The sequence below is a fragment of the Rattus norvegicus genome, chromosome 11 (genome assembly GCF_021556685.1).
Source record: "Rattus norvegicus strain SHRSP/BbbUtx chromosome 11, alternate assembly SHRSP_T2T, whole genome shotgun sequence".
Classification (NCBI taxonomy): domain Eukaryota; kingdom Metazoa; phylum Chordata; class Mammalia; order Rodentia; family Muridae; genus Rattus; species Rattus norvegicus.
The window spans coordinates 84,662,698-84,680,274 of record NC_141544.1 but is presented as its reverse complement, the minus strand read 5'-3'; the positions used below and the strand labels follow the sequence as shown (position 1 = coordinate 84,680,274).

The 17,577-nt window shown below is 45.5% G+C and overlaps 1 long non-coding RNA gene across 15 annotated transcripts in view; it reads right to left on the bottom strand.

The window, feature by feature from the left end:
* Nucleotides 1–17,577, bottom strand: part of LOC102547530 (uncharacterized) — a 153,770-nt gene that overhangs the window by 22,478 nt on the left and 113,715 nt on the right. For 11 of the 15 annotated variants that reach the window (XR_015633572.1, XR_015633575.1, XR_015633579.1 and 8 more), the window contains one exon: nucleotides 14,898–15,719. The exons of 1 other annotated variant lie outside the window; for it this stretch is intronic. This is a non-coding gene — a long non-coding RNA (uncharacterized LOC102547530). Of the gene's footprint in view, nucleotides 1–753; nucleotides 894–14,897; nucleotides 15,720–17,577 lie in introns of those variants that run through there. 3 more of the 15 variants (XR_015633573.1, XR_015633574.1, XR_015633578.1) reach the window with 3 other exon arrangements.

Genomic DNA, 17,577 nt, shown 5'->3' with positions numbered 1-17,577 from the left:
GGAAAATTCAAAAGACATAGATTCTTTTTGCTTCCCGTCCACAGAGTCACAAGGCTTCTGAGCAGAACTCTGGAATCCAACTCACAGGTCTTTGGCAAAGGGACAGCAGCCACTGTCCCAGAGCCAGGAAGTTATCGGCAGGGCCACAATGTCTAAACTGCTTCCTGCTGTCCCCACCAAAGAGGGCAGGGCCATAAGGGTTAAACAACCAAGTCCCTAGGGTCACATGCAGAGGTATATGTGAGAGCCAGGGAGAAAGGCTCTTGGGGGTGTTCCTTCTCTTATCTTGATGTGGGCTTTTAGGTGCCCTCTGTGTGACCCCAAGGCTTGCGCTGGAAGCAGTGTTTGCAAAAACTGTCTCCTGACTGTGGCCTTTGCAAAGGCTTTTGCAAAGATTAAGCCGTTTGATAATCAGGTAAACTTGGAGGTGAAAGGAACTTTAGAGTTGGCCTACCTGGCCCCCTGCCCTCTCCATCTTTCTGTCTGTCTGTCTATCCTACCCTGTGCACCGTGTGGGTGTGCACGTGTGTGTGTGTGTGTGTGTGTGTGTGTGTGTGTGTGTGTGTGTGTGTGCCTGCGTGTGTGCACACGATAGTGTGTGTTCGGGTGAGTATGCATGTGTATATGTGTCCTCTCTCTCTGTAGGACATAGTTGCAGCTCAGAGAGGAACCATGAGTCACCCAAGGTCACACAGTGACGGGGACCATTGGTATTGGAGTGATGTCTGAGATGAGATGAGTTCAGGCCATCACCTTGCACAGCCTCCCCCTGAGGACGGCTGGTTGGCTTCTGAAAGGTCTCCCTCCACGCAGGTCACCTCTTTTCTCCCTCCACACACTCTCAGTTCCACTTGCTTCGTCATGGCCGGCTGCAGGAAGAGAACTGGGGAACACTAAGCACAGAGTGGTTTTAACAGAGGGATTCAACTATCCCTCGGCAGTGCTAGACAATGCCCACTCTGCCCCCAAGGTAAAAAAAAAAATAAAGGAGATACGTTTTAAGTAGCACGGGCAGAAACAGAAAAAAGAAAAGCAAACCAAAAACCAAAACGGAGACTTTTATTTACTAATATCCAGTCCCCAGGTCCCATGTTCTAGGGCCTGGACAACGTCATTTTCAACAAGCACTTATAGGGCCATTCACAGCCAGGGCAGTCTGGGACTTCTTCCTCAACAGACTACAGTGTTCCATCCACTGAGACCTCCTCCTTGTGCTAGTCCAGGCTCTTTGTCCTCAGTCGGTTTCTGACCTATCGTGTTCTTAATACATTTGCTTTTAAAAAATCTCTTGGTTTTTTTTTTTTCCACATTTATTTAGTGTATTTGTAGAACACACATGCAGGGATTAAAAGATGATTTAAGGCAACCGGATCTCCCCTCCTGCTATGTGGGATCCTGTGATCAAACTCACGTTGTCAGACTTGGTGGAAAGAGCCCTTCCTGCTGAGCCATCTTGTGAGTCCTTGCTTTTTATTTGTGGTCAGTGCCTCTTCATATGCTCAGGTTAGCCTAAAGCCCACTGAAGAGCCAGGCTGGCCTGCTCCTGCCTCAGGGTCTGAAGTACTGAGAATTATTATTAGGTTTACTTTACCGCACTGATAATTTTGGCATTTATTTATTTATTTATTTATTTATTTATTTATTTATTTATTTAAATTGCATTCGAGTGGCAACAGCTAGCGTACACTATGTGCCTCTGAAGTCGTACACAAGTGCTCGCCTATCAAGTGCTCTGCCCGCTCGGTGAGGGCACCATCCCGACCTTATATCAGGGATGGCAAGGGAGAAACTCATTTAAGAGTTCCCACAGTCTTAGCTTGCAACTCCCACAACCAAGAACTGTTCCTCAACTTCCTCTGGATGGCGCTGTTCCCTCCGCCTGCTCTTTTCTGCCCACGGTAGTCCGCTTTCCTTTCCCAGTTAGCACGCCATCTTGCTAAGACCTCTTTGAGGTCCCGCACTTTACTGTCTTATTCTGCAAGGGGTTATGGGTACCTATTCCTCCGACCTCTGCCCTGGGGTGCCCCAGGTTGGCCACAATCGCTTCTTGTACTTTCTCTTCACCCATTCCACACACAATGGGTGATAGTTTTAAAACACCTAACTACCAGTCACGTGGCTCGAATATTCTTAAGGGTCTCGCTGAGCATAACTCCCTCTTGAAGTTCTACCTCGCTCCCTGAGTTGTGGCTTTGCCCTGTCCCTCTTGCTGTGAGACGTTCTTCCCAATTCATAGGAACCCCAGATGTTTGTATGTCTCCCTGTCTTATTTCCTTCAGGTCCAGGTTCTTCCTGGTACAGGCCGCCCAATCATTGGCTTTAAAGCCTTCATGTTCTCAAACATGGTGAGGAGGGAAGGGAGGAAGGCAAGCTCCCTCACTCCACGATCCCAATCAAGCAAACTTTGATGAAGGATTAGACGCCAGCATGGCATCACCTACCCCAACCCACATCCCAGAGGCTGATAAATATGGGGGAACATATAAAAAAACACAATGGAACACGTGGTACAAAGATAAGTTTTTGTAATGCTAGTGAATGCTACAAACATTTAAAATTTGCAAGAGCAGCATTCTCATAATTATTTTAGAAGAAAAATACTTTTACATTTTTATGCATCTTTTAAAATTAAATTTTTACTCTTCGGCAATTTCATACTTATGCAATTAATTTTAACTCTTCTCACCCCATTACCCTGTCTCACCCCCAGTCTTCACATTTATGCCTGTCTTCCTACCAAATATCCTTCTACTGACATACACCCTTTTTGTGTGTAACCCACTGAGCTTAATAAATCCGCCTGCAAGAGCATGGGAGGTGATTTATAGGGCAAAGGTAATTTATCAGTGCTTACACCAAAGAAGAAAACAACACCCACATACATCGCCACCTGTCAATCAGGGAGTGGTGGGCGGGCTTCCTGAGCCCTTCTCTGGTCAGTGATGAAATGCTAGCAGGCCCGATCTTGTGCAGGTCTTGTGCTGACAAATACAGCTAGAGTTCAGGAGTGCATTGTTCAGGTCCTGTCACCTCGCTACATAGCAGACATTGTCTTGAGGCAGTCCTTCCTCACCTCTGGCTCTTAAATTTTTCCCACCCATGTAACACTTTTGAATCTCCATTTTACCGCTTTTTGATTGCTTCTTTGTATACCAATGATTCTGTTCTGCTATTTTTTTTTTTAACAAAAGCAATGCAAAGATAATTTATTCCCTTTTCAGGGTTAGTCAGATGTGTTTATCAGTAGAAGTTGGGGTGTATCAAATTAAGGCTTAATGAATATTAATTTTGTTAGCACTTCAAGTTATGTGTGAAGTTAAGAATTCCACGGATGTTCATTTGTTCAAAAAGCACTCAGTAGGGCTGGGCATGGTGACACACACCTTTAATCCCAGCACTTCGGAGGCAATAGCATGCAGATCTCTGTGAGTTCTAGATCAGTGAAGTTAGTCTACATAGTGAGTTACAGGGCGTGTAGGCTACACAGTGAGATCCTGTCCTAAGAACAACCCCCCCAAAACAAACAACAAACAAAAATCCCTAATAAGGACATGCACAAAACATACGATAGGTTTATAACTTAAATAACACTTTATTAAATATAGTTGTACAGAACTTTCCATGGGCAGGTATTCAAATCAAAAAAATTATCCATTTACCAGGATAAGGAAATACTGAGTTGCTAGACCCATTTCCACAGGTCAGCTTCTAGCTCTGATCCTTGAAAAGCACGAATACCACCCCTCATCCACGGAGCTCCACTCTTTAATTCTTTAGAGGAAGGGGACTCTGGGAATTGAACCCAAGGCCTTGTCTAGCAAAGTAAGTGCTTTCCCATTGAGCTATGTCCTCAGCATTTGTGCTTATTGCGTAAGGCTACTCCCTCACACTTTGGCATGGCACTTGGTCCGAGGGTCTATGCTATGACAGCAAGTAAGGCAAGGCTCTGGGAAGTTAGCAAGAGTGTAATCATATGAAGGGGACAGCCAACTACAACTGAGGTGTCCCCAGTTTAAGGTCTTGTCACGTAGTGTACTCAGTAATGATAGTTATCTTTATCCTACTTTGGTCTTGGTAGGTTGGAAGGAAAATCAGAAGCGAAATGGATTAACAGTCTTAACCAACTGAGCTTAAAATAGCTGAGTTTCACAAACCTTATGAAGACAAATGGCAGGGAGCACACTCAAAGTCTGACACTTTTCTACCCCATCCCCCATCCCCCATTCCCTACTTCCCCTGACTCCCACCCCACCCCCACCCCCCAGTGGAAACCTCCTGTACTTGAAGCAGAGGCCTACTCATTCCTCTATGAGAACTTTAGCCAGTTTGGCCAGTGAGTTAAATCAGGGGAGAAGAACACCACCCCCCTTGACCCACAATAGTTTATTTTCCGTCCAAGGAGTAACTTCAATAAACTGCAGGGGAGAGCTCGTCCAGAGAACAAAGCCTTGATGAGTTCAATTATGGAGGATTACACTGAGTCCTGCTTCAAATATTTTGGCCTTGTGTCTCATTCCCAGGGCTTCAATTACCCCGGCATCATTTATAATCCTCCTGACACTCTTGTAAAGCAGGTAGGTGGGAAGGATTACTCTTTATAGTCTTTAAGCTCTGGTTTGACCAAGGCCGAAGTCTGGCAAATGAAATATAATTAGCAAATTTCATTTAAGAAAAAAAGGGGACCACTGAAATCTCCACTTTCGTTAACTGCTTACCCTAAATGCTATCTGACGCTTTTTACGATGGGGTGTGTGTGTGTGTGTGTGTGTGTGTGTGTGTGTGTGTGTGTGTGTATGTGTGTGTGTGTGTGTGTGTGTGTGTGTGAGAGAGAGAGAGAGAGAGAGAGAGAGAGAGAGAGAGAGAGAGAGAGAGAGATGCAACTATCAGCAACATTTTCACTGGGTAGACAACATCTGCCCTTCGGAGACAAACTTTTAAAGGAGTTCAATATTGTCAGCTACTTTATTCCTCCTCAAAGGGATTACAGGGGGAAACGGCTTGAAGATGAAAGCTGGGGGTTCCTCATTTAAGGGGCTATCTACTACTCCTGTTGGCCAAGAGGTCCTTGATATACATCTGAAGATAAATAGTTAATAAAGGTGTTTGGATTGCAACATCTGTTGCCATCCTTGGAAGCTGCCCTGAATTGCAGAGTGGAGCTTCAAATCTTCAGAGGGTTTGTAAGACAGAGATTGATTGGGGTCACCGGGTTACCCAGAAATAAAATCCCCATCCTTATCTTTAAAATGCAGTGTCCAATTGATTGTCTCTGGATCATTACACACAGCACATAGAGGGAAAGGCACGGAGGAGAGTGGTCAAACATTATCCTTTTCAAGATACTTCCAAAATAAACCATCAGGGTGCTTTGATTTTTGGGGAGGATTCCCAGGACAGGGGTGGCAGTCAAGGTTCAGAGGTGGAAGCAGCTATGATAAGTAAATACATCTGACAGATTTGCATCCAAAGGGGAGAAGTGTTACGAGGGCCCCATCTGCTTATCCACGTTATATTCTTGACACAAATAGCAAATCTATCTAGGAAGAGGCAGCTGGATGAAATTGCAACCTGTAGGTGAAGTTTCTCCTGCCATTCCCAAGCCAGAAGTCAGAAGGATAACTGACCTGCTTTCAGCATTAAGATGTGAGAGTCACTGGCCACCAAAGGCCATCTTGAATTAAGTCAAAAGAACCAAACCCATCCAGGTTGACCATTATGTCAACACTCAACCTTGAACAAGTCAGTTCGCTCTCTGGTCTGCCACGGCTCCCTTATTTCTTTCCCAAGAAAGAAGCCAAATCATTTTTTGACATTCTCTTCAGAATTTGAACTTGAAATATCTACTGTCTCTCTTTCAAGACTCTGAGTCTTGTCCTTGGGCTATGGCTCCTGAATTTGAGTATCCGAATCCCCAAAGATGGAGGCTTTCAACAGAGGAAGGCCAAACCTTAATCATTGGTACCACAGGGCCTAGCAAACCTGGTCTTCCACCTCTGGGACACTAACGTGTAGAGGGAATCTCTGTGTACTGTATGGATGCAGCACCTGTCAGTCACTGATTGGCCTATAAACTTAGGTAAGAAAGAGAAGGTAGGACATCCGGTAGGGAAATTGAATTCTGGGATAGAGAGGAGTGGGGGTTTCACCTGGGAACACGGAAGAGGATAGAAGCCCTATGGCAGAACTTACATTAAAATAAATGGGACATTAAGTTCTGATCTAATCCAGGAACCAACCAAAAAACTTATGGCTAAGGTGTTCATAAATATATTTTGAGTCTCAGAGTCATTATTACAAGAGTCTGGGACCAGGAGGAAAAACACACACACTCAATACTGTTTTGAAGAAAACCAGTGAGCAAATCTGTAGATTCCTTAACCCAATCTTGGAAAATCTTGGAGAGACTATGCCCGTCAGAAGAAGAAAAACCAAGGCTGAGAGTGGTAGTATACACCTTTAATCCCAGCACTCAGGAAGCAGAGAGAGTTACTTCCTGGCCAGCCTGGACTACATAGTGAATGCCAGGTGAACGAGGGCTGCAAAATCTTTAGAAGGTATCCTGATAACCAGGAATGAAAAACTTAAATCTCCTTACCTCCTACATTATCTTCAAGCTTGACCAGAGTAAACTAGGACTAAAGTTGGGATGAATTTCCATGGTGGGACAAAAAAAAAAAAAAAAAGAAAAGTATTTTGAGGCTGAGCAATATTCATTTTTTTATGAAACAAAAACTGTTTTTAAATACACACACACATACACACACATACACATACATACACACACATATACACACATACACACACCCATACATATACACACACATACATACACATACACACACTCACACACACATACACTCACATACACTCACACACATACACACACCACTCACACACATACACACACACATATACACACACACTAACACACACATACAGACACATACACACACACACACTCACATACATACACACATATACACACATACACACATACATACATACACATGCACACACATACACACACATACACATGCATACATATACACACATACACACACACTCACACACACATACACACACATACACACACTCACACACACACATACACAAACACATACACACACACACACACACACATACACACACACACACACACACAAGACAAGATGTCATTTCGCCCACAGTTGCTGAGAAAATGGCCTACTGGTTCCTGAGATGACCACTATTCTCTCAGTCTCTCAGTTTCCTCTTCTGCACGAGCAGTCGAGACCTGAATGATAACTTCCAACACCCAGGTTCTTAGCATGGCTGCAGGAAGCTGCTGGCTTCTAACAGTCAAAGGAGCCAACAGTTTCCAGGGCAGCATCTGCCCAGACAGGAATGTGTGAGAAAAGACCAGGGCAAGCTTACCACTGTGTTTTATATTCTTAGAAGAGAAGAGAGACATTGAGGGATGTCTGCCTTTTTCTCTTTTTGATATCTGAAAGGTCAGCACTTAGAAGCTAGGATCTCACAGGCTGCGAGTGTGAGAATCCCTGAAAAGGCCTGCAGTTGGGATGCGGGGACCTGCCAACGGTCCTTTTGTCCGAACACTAAACGGACTAGGTTCACGTGCATTTCGCCAGCATTAAAAGCTGCAAGCAAGGATCTGGTGTCAAGGATCTTGTTACAAGGACTATAGTATGCAATGTTGTATATGAAATAGGGGAAGGGGGGAATTGAGCTGTTTGTAACAAAATTTGCAAAAGACTTTTGGCATACAGTCATACTGTAAGATACTGTTCCACCTTTAAAATCATTGCACTTTTAATATGTAAGATAGGGCTGGAGAGACAGCTTAGCAGTTAAGAGCACTGACTGCTCTTCCAGCGGTCCTGAGTTCAATTCCCAGCAACTACATGGTGGCTCACAACCATCGGTAATGGCGCCCTCTTCTCGTGTGCCTGAAGACAGCGATGATGTACTCCTACATGTTAAGTAAATAATTCTGTAATATCCATACTTAGAACTGTCATGGGATTTTATCATTCCTCCTATTCTCGTCTCAATTCCAAATCATGTGAGAAGAAAGAGGAACTCTATTCGTAGTAGCACTCTTGTGCCTTTAAACAACCACGCATGCGCATGAACATACCTGCTCAGATTCCTCCTCAGACTGTTTGCATGGCTCTGGTCACCACTTCACAAATCTAGGCGCCTTAATGAGGTGCCCTGCGCATGCCCAGAGACCGAAGAGGTTGCTTGCTCCCATTCAAAGGCTCAGATGTTTTCTGCTCTCCCGTAATCCATTAGTATATTTATGCCAAATACAGAATTACACTGTAGAAGGAGGAGAGCCGTACCAAGGACACGACAGCTCAACAACCGGAGTTTGCCTTTATTCTTTTTCCACAGGCAAGATGCTCTGGCTGTCCCACAGTTGAGTTCATCCATTGTGCCAAGCAGCATTCGCACTAATCCCTCTCTTCGCTAACTAAGCAAGTCAAGTTTAGAGAGTAGGGGCGGGAGGGAAAATTATATAATTTGAGTTAATTGGTTTGGGGCTACCCAAAGCCCCAGCTGTATTGAAGGGAATTGTTTGGTCTTCAAAACCCAATTAGAGACATTCAGTAGATGTAAAATAGATTTTATTCTTTTTCTTGCCAAGCTGTTGTCAAGAGACTGGCCTCTGTAACATACAGGGGAAATATCCCTTCATTGCTACTGCCCAAAGTCTTCCTGAAAACAGGTAGATAGACCTCAAGGCATGGGGGCCATCTGCAAAGGAACATACTAAGTAGCTCATTTCTTTTCAGGTTCAGGAATGCAGCGCTAGTGATAACACAGGAACTTCAGTGACCCTCGAGGAACTACAGAATGTGTGCTCACCCATCAAATGCTTTGAAGAAACAACTCCACCTCTTATTTATTTTTCCCAAGTAGAGATTGGTTGGGCAGGTTTGAAGCATTCGAGGTTGACTTTCCTGGAGCTCAAACAAGCACACTCGATACCCTCGATAATGTACAGAAATCAACTTTCAGCAACCACAGTGTGAGTGTCCACCCGGGCAGAGGGAAGGAGAACCATTGCATGGTTAGAGTGATTGGGAAGCTACTAGGTTTTGGATCCAACATTTCATGCTTAAAACTGTTTTTCGATGGTGACCACAAAGATCGCTCCTTTTTATCTATGTATTTGTTTATTTCTGTTTCTTTAGACAGTGTCTTACTAAGTAGCCTTGGTTGGTGTGGAACTCACTATGTAGATCAGGCTGGCCTCTAACTCAAACAGGTCCACCCACCTCTACCTCCTGAATGCTGGGATTAAAGGCATTTGCTACCACTCCTGGGCAAGATCATTCCTTTTTGTGGAAGGTCCATTTGACCTAAAAAGAAGCTAGAAGGAACAAGCAGCCCATGGAGAGGGACCACCTTTGTTTAGAGTCATTGTTTGATGCAACAGATGAGCAAACTCTGCTCTTCCACAAGAGAGCATTGTGTGCAAAGCACAGGGAAGGGGTATCATATCTTATCTTCAAAAGACTTTCGACCTCACTAGAATGAGACCTACAGAAAGGTTGTAGGTCTAAGAGTACAGATATACACAGGAGGATGAGCAAAGGCACAAAGATCTCCTTGGAAATGTCTTAAGCCTATCGAGGTTAGAGGTGGGGCTTGAAAACTTGGGGTGATCTTCAGAGCTGTGACTGCAGATGGTGGAAGACTCCCTGGATGCCATTCAGGACCCCTCCTGAACTTCACTTTGTTGGGGAAAATGTTCCCACCAAATAGAAGGAACAGGAGGAAAGAAAAGATGGAGACAGGAAGTCTTCAAGGAGAAGTGTGGAAAGCATTGCACAATGCTATGGAAAAGCAACCGCTGGTGGCATGCATTTTTAGCTGCAACATTTTAAAGATGGGGCCAGAGGAGTCCAAGTCAAGGGTCAGTCTCAGTTACTCAAGGAGTTCAAAACTACATGGGCTACATGAGATCCTATCTGAAGAAGTAGAAGAAGGAGAAGGAGGAGGAGGAGGAGGAGGAGGAGGAGGAGGAGGAGGAGGAGGAGGAGGAGGAGGAGAGGAAGAAGAAGAAGAAGAAGAAGAAGAAGAAGAAGAAGAAGAAGAAGAAGAAGAAGAAGAAGAAGAAGAAGAAGAAGAAGAAAAGGAGGAGGAGAAAGAGGATGGGGAGGAAGCAGAGCAAGGGCAGAGAGAAATGGGGATGGGGAGGACAGGAAAGAGGGGAAAGAGGGGAAGGAGGGGAAGGAGGGGAAGGAGGGGGGGAAGAGGAGGGGAAAGAAATGCAGAATATTGGCAGAAAGCAAATGGATATTACAACTGAGAGTAGCTAAGGCCAGATGCCTTAACTACTCAGATGAGAATTTAATTTCAAGAATAATTGGAGATCGTTTTAGGATTATGGATGGACCATGTCACAATCAGAACTTTGCTTTCCCCCGAGGACTTAGACATGGTGGACTGTGTGGGGAAAAGGGGTGAGTGTTTCAGTGTGAACGAATCCCAGCCCAAGAGTAACTTGGGTGGAGAGCTTGTACCGACATTACCACCAGAGAGAAGATCCTATCCATCAGGGAACAGAGGCACACTTTCTCCCATGGCCTGCCAAAGCTGACTGCTTTCTGTTTGCTTCACAGGTACAGCTGAATACCTACTGTGTGCTGAACACTTGGCCCTGGAGATGCATTAGTAAGTAAAATAGAGAAGCATCCTTGTCTCAAGGAGGAAGTCATTAACTCCTGCATGGGGCTCAGTGTCCCCTCGGAGGGGCAGCTTCTAAATACTAACTTTTAATATATTGTGGTCCCATGTTCTGTGTCTCCCTGGCAGCATCTGGACACCACCAAAACACTGGCTCAGGGAGGGGGTTACTGGGCAAAGTCTAGAATGAGGAGTCTGCAGTCTCATTTCCCTTCTGGGAGTCAGACACTGCTGCATGCCAGGCCAGGGAAAGCAGAGTCAAGGATGGGCAGGATTCTAGTCTGGTTGGGATCGAATGCCAATGAGGTGGAAGAAGAGGAAAGGTCTCCTTCAGGGAAACTTAGTGTTAGGCAAAGGCCTTCCCTGTGGCAACCTTTAATGAAGCAGCTCTCTAAAATTATCTTAACTCATTCATATTTCTTTATTGGGGGTGATATAAATGAATATACTTTATTTGGTGTGAACTAGGGATTATATAATTTTGGGGGAAGGTCTGAGAGTGTCTAGGAAGGGAAGGTTATTGGCTGAAGGCTAAAGGTACTGAGATGCCTCATTAGCATGGAGAGGTATTCCAGATGCATAACTGAGTGCCCGGGTCATCCTACCTGAGTGTTGTGGTTCAGCCAGAGCAGGCCTTAGAGGCAGGGAGGGAGGGAGCAGCCCCACTCCTGCCAGTCTCAGATCTCTGAGTCCTGGAGTTTGAGCATGCCCCACCTCACCAGTCCCATGCCCACCTGGTGGCCTGGCCCAAGGGCCCATAGTTTATCCCAGTTCTACGAGAGCTAAGCTGTCACATAAAATTAGACATACCACAAAGGTAATGCTTTCAAAAGTAAAGGCTTTGAAGAAGGCAGGCCAAGAGTTGCAAGCTGTCCATGAGTGAAACAGCTCTGCCAACATGTAGAGATGGCCTTAAGTAGGCAGGAGATGCCTCAAAGCCAAAACACATCTCACACCAGAGGCGGGACTTAGGCTTGGAGTAAATGAAATCAAGAACTGTGGGCTGGTAAGGCCACTCGGTGGGGAGGGGTGCCTGTCACCAGATCTAAGCTTTCAAGGATAATGGCTTTGGAGAAGGAGAGAACCAATTCTCAGAAATTATCCTCCTCACACACTCTACACCATGTGCCCACCAACCTAAATAGACAGACTTGCCCATCAACATGCACAGACACACTAGTCACACTCACACTACGCACACGCACAATAGTGTAACTATTTTTATACAGAAAGACAATAAATCAATAGCTTGCAGTTATATAAAGAAGGGTGGCCATATATCATATGACATTCTCAAAGTTAATTTTTTAAAGGCGGAGACACAACAGGAAACAGCAGAAAGGGAGGATCCTGCCTTTGAAATTTGGCATTGTTCGTATGTCAGGAGAAGGACACTGGCTCCAGACTTCTTTTTTTTTAATTGGATGTTTATTTACATTTCAAATGTTATTCCCTTTCCTGGTTTCCTGTCCATAAGCTCCTTATCTCCCCTCCCCTTCTTCTATAAGGGTGTTCCCCTCCTCATCCACACCCCTTTCTCACCCCCACCCCCGACATTCCCCTACACTGGAGGTCCAACCTTGGCAGGACCAAGGGCTTCTCCTCCCATTGGTGCCCAGCAAGGCCATCCTCTACTACATATGCAGTTGGAGCCCAGGATCAGTCCGTGTGTAGTCTTTGGGTAGTGGTTTAGTCCCTGGAAGCTCTGGTTGGTTGGCATTGTTGTTCTTATGGAGTCACAAGCCCCTTCGGCTCCTTCAATCCTTTTTCTAATTCCTCCAATGGGGGTCCCATTCTCAGTTCAGTGGTTTGCTGCTAGTATTTGCCTCTGTATTTGACATGCTCTGGCTTTGTCTCTCAGGAGATATCTATATCTAGTTCCTGTCAGCATGCACTTCTTTGCTTCATCAATCTTATCTAGTTTTGGTGACTGTATATATATGGGCCACATGTGGGGAAGGCTCTGACTGGCCATTCCTTCAGTCTCTGCTCTAAACTCTGCCTCCATATCCCCTCCTATGAATATTTTTGTTCCCCTTTTTAAGAAGGAGTAAAGCATCTGCACTTTGGCCATTCTTCTTCTTGAGCTTGATGAAGTCTCTGTACTGTATCTTGGGTGATTGGAGCTTTTGGGCTACTATCCACTATCATTGTTTTTGATAGCTGAGTAATATTCCATTGTGTAGATGTACCACATTTTCTGTATCCATTCCTCTGTTGAAGGGCATCTGGGTTCTTTCCAGCTTCTGGCTATTATAAATAAGGCTGCTATGAACATAATAGAGCACATGTCTTTGTTGTATGTTGGAGCATCTTTTGGGTATATGCCCAGGAGAGGTATAGCCAGGTCCTTAGGTAATGGAATGTCTAATATTCTGAGGAACCTCCAGATGGATTTCCAGAGTGGTTGTATCAGTTTGCAATCCCACCAACAATGGAGGAGTGTTCCTCTTTCTCCGCATCCTCGCCAGCATCTGCTGTCACCTGAGTTTTTGATCTTAGCCATTCTGACTGGCGTGAGGTAGAATCTCAGGGTTGTTTTGATTTGCATTTCCCTGATGACTAAGGATGTTGAGCATTTCTTTAGGTGCTTCTCAGCCATTCGATATTCCTCAGATGAGAATTCTTTGTTTAGCTCTGTACCCCATTCTTAATAGGGTTATTTGGCTCCCTGCAGTCTAACTTCAGCTCCAGACTTCTGATGTTATACATAAGGCGGTGGAGATAGCCAGCCTTTTGGACACAGTGCCTCAGACAGAAGCAGCAGACTGCCTACACATTCTTACACTGATCACTAACCACCCACCAAGGTTGGCTTCTGGGGCAAAGATGGGCCAGACATGAGTTTCTTTCTGTGTGTTCCCAGATAATACCCAGATACGTTCTTTGGCTGGCCATGGGAGAAAGTGTGCCTTGTCTCCCTAACAGACCAGATCTTTCTGCCTGGTGGTAGGTTTCCCTAACAGTTCTGCCCAGTGGCAGAATGGTGGTAATGCTGGTACAAGTTCTCTACCCTGGCTTTGCTTTCGGGCTGGGATTCGCTCTCACGAAAACCCTCACTGCTTCCTCCCACACTGTCCACACGTGACACCAGATGGGTAAATTAGAATTCACATCCACATGTCAGTTACTGATACAACTGAATCCTCTCTGGGATTCAGCACCGGCTGGACCTGTGGATCACCTGACTTCACCAAAGCACCATCAATCAGTAAAGAGATCACTGTCTACCAGGCCGGCTGCACGGACATCACATAAACAATTTACCTACAGGCATCCTATATGATGTCTAACATAGTTCTTAGTCTGTGGGTGATATCAAGGAACCTGAATGATGAAATGCCTAGTAAGTGGTAGAGTTAGGACTTAAGTCCATACTTTTTGACTTTCAGCTGAGTGGTTAGGTACCCAGAGAGTCTCCCCAGGACTCTTCCCTTGTTCACAGTTTGCATAGAGAACACACCAGGGTGAAGACGTCAAGGGACCTCTGAACAAAGGACCTCATCGATCTTACTGCTGTATTGCCTGCAGAGCAGGCAAAGACTCTTATGTCCCTTGATCCTTACTAGACTCCTGAGGAACACAGGACAGGGATCACCTTGTCCATGCTCAAAGGACATAGACATTTGTGGCAGCTTGCACCAGTTGGAAGCAGGCGTGAAGAAAATCTACCTCTACCAATCAGGTCCTCTGACTTCTGACGTTCTCAATCAATGGCTTTGAGGAGCATGGCACACCTTTTTCTCACAGTGGCACATATGGGTTAGCACAGCCAGTGCCTTCCAGAGCATGTGGCACAACAGAGATGCTCTGACACCATGAACCCAAAGTGAGTTACCTACCTACCTCTTTTGTCTGATTCTAATCTCCAAGGAGAGGGACCGTAACAAAGTCCAATCCTTGCTTATGGCCGCCTTCACTAAGACATTTCTCCAGCTGCTTCACCTCCCACCAATTCTCCAGGCGGTCACAGTCCTCTGCCTCATCTGATATGTAAGCTTTTTATAGCTTTGCCTAATGCCACGCTGCCCTTCAGCAGGTGATTTCACCCTTCCCCACACCGAACTGCTTGCAGTGATCTGGCCAAGGCCTTCAATGGGACTCAGTTTACCCATTTGAGATGCAAAGATACCGACTGACCTTCACTACCAATAACTTCTTGATTCTCAGACAGCTTCGTGTTGACTCAGGCAGCTGAGTTACTGGAGGACACCCCTGGGAGCCTTAACGTTTTATTTGTGGTTTTTAGCTTTACCTTGAGAAACAGCTTCAAACCCTAAAATCCCAAGGAAAACCACTAGAACTTGACATGGTGAACCCCTCTTTCCAGCTAGAAAGGAGATGATGGAGTGTCTCCAAAGGACAGCCTGCTGAGATTAATCCCACCTGTCATTGAAACTTGCCAGGGGAGGGGTGGGGTCATCCCTGTGGGACTCTAAAGGGAGCCCTTGTGGGAGCCACACTTCTGGATTTTTCTCATTAACTCCTCACAGGTGCTCCAGCCCCTGCACAATGTGACTGCGTCAGGCAGGCCCATCAGGGACCCACAGCTGGTGAGCTGAGCCCAGGCTCCTTTTTCTTTCTTTTCTTCCCCCTCCCTTTTATTTACCTCTTTACCGAGAGAGAAACAATCAGGGGAGATCAAATCCTAAACAGCCTTTGTTTCTCTCACCCTGTCAGCCTCTTTAAGTCAAAGAAATGGGATTCCAAAGACAACCTAGGAGACATTCATCTTCCAGAAAGTTAAACAAGGATGGCTGGCTGGAGACAGAAGATGGGATGAGCAGAGTACTGAACAGTCAAACAGGTCCAAAGCCTCCTGCTGGGCAGCGGCAGCAGAGTTACCTGGATAAGCCCCCAGCGTAGTGGCTGGGAGCATCCCCAGGAGGCAGCAGCCAGCAGCCAGCAGGGTAGTCAGAGTTTTCTGCTCCTGGGTGGGAGATCGTCATATTCAGGCAACCCTGCTCCTCCACCTGAATACTCCATGCCATTGGACAGAAAGCTGGAGGTGATACAGAATTCTGGAAACAAAAGAAGAATTGGGCCACGTTTGCTTCTTCATTCTTAGAGCAAAATTTACTGAGCACGAATTTGTTGGGATTCAAACCCAAAGAGCTAAGGTGCATATTTAACACACCAAAGTGGACCTAGCCTCCAGGTTTTCAGAATCCCTCAGTCCCTACCTGATAGACCTCACCCCTCTACCCTGAACTTTCCCAGGATTTTTGGTTTTTTACCCCCTATATAATCGGGACACTTTGCAAGCTCTCTCTGTCTCTGTCTCTGTCTCTGTCCCTCTCCCTCTCCCCTCCCCCTCCCTCTTCCCCTCCCTCTCCCTCTCCCTCTCTTGCCCCCTCCCTCTCCCGCTCCTTCTTGTATCTACTAGCACCTTTTTCCTCTTTCCTTTTCCACTTTTCATTGTCTCCCCGCCCATAGCAACTTCCCTGAACTCATTCCTCAGGAACAAGTAGCCCGCCCAAGAGCAGCTTCCCAATAAATCTCCCTTTATATTCTTTAATCTGGCTTGAATTGACTCATTTCACCGGCAGGGAACAATTTACCAGTCTTCTGTGATAGGAACAATTTGAGTGAACAGAGCAGACAAGCCCCTGTGCCCTCCAGAGCTCGCACATGAGTAGACGAATCAGATTAATGAAGTGCATCCTGTGTGGTGTGCTGGGTACACAGGAGGAAGGAACGCAGCACGGGAAGGAGAAGAGGAGGCGGTATTTTAAGAGTGGGTGTTCAGTGCAAAGCTTCTGTCAGGCAAAGGACACTGTGGTTAGGACAAATCGGCAACCAACAGATTGGGAAAAGAGCTTCACCAATCCTACAACAGATAGAGGCCTTATATCCAAAATATACAAAGAACTCAAGAAGTTAGACTGCAGGGAGACAAATAACCCTATTAACAAATGGCGTTCAGAGCTAAACAAAGAATTCACAGCTGAGGAATGCCGAATGGCTGAGAAACACCTAAAGAAATGTTCAACATCTTTAGTCATAAGGGAAATGCAAATCAAAACAACCCTGAGATTTCACCTCACACCAGTGAGAATGGCTAAGATCAAAAACTCAGGGGACAGCAGATGCTGGCGAGGATGTGGAGAAAGAGGAACACTCCTCCATTGTTGGTGGGATTGCAGACTGGTACAACCATTCTGGAAATCAGTCTGGAGGTTCCTCAGAAAATTGGACATTGAACTGCCTGAGGATCCAGCTATACCTCTCTTGGGCATATACCCACAAGATGCCCCAACATGTAAAAAAGACACGTGCTCCACTATGTTCATCGCAGCCTTATTTATAATAGCCAGAAGCTGGAAAGAACCCAGATGCCCTTCAACAGAGGAATGGATACAGAAAATGTGGTACATCTACACAATGGAATATTACTCAGCTATCAAAAACAATGACTTTATGAAATTCATAGGCAAATGGATGGAACTGGAAAATATCATCCTGAGTGAGCTAACCCAATCACAGAAAAACACACATGGTATGCACTCATTGATAAGTGGCTATTAGCCCAAATGCTTGAATTACCCTAGATGCCTAGAACACATGAAACTCAAGACGGATGATCAAAATGTGAATGCTTCACTCCTTCTTTAAAAGGGGAATTCTCTATTCTTGGCAGGGAATAGAGAGGCAAAGATTAAAACAGACACAGAAGGAACACCCATTCAGAGCCTGCCCCACATGTGGCCCATACATATACAGCCACCCAATTAGACAAGATGGATGAAGCAAAGAAGTGCAGGCAGACAGAAGCTGGATGTAGATCTCTCCTGAGAGACACAGCCAGAATACAGCAAATACAGAGGCGAATACCAGCAGCAAACCACTGAACTGAAAACAGGACCCCCGTTGAAGGAA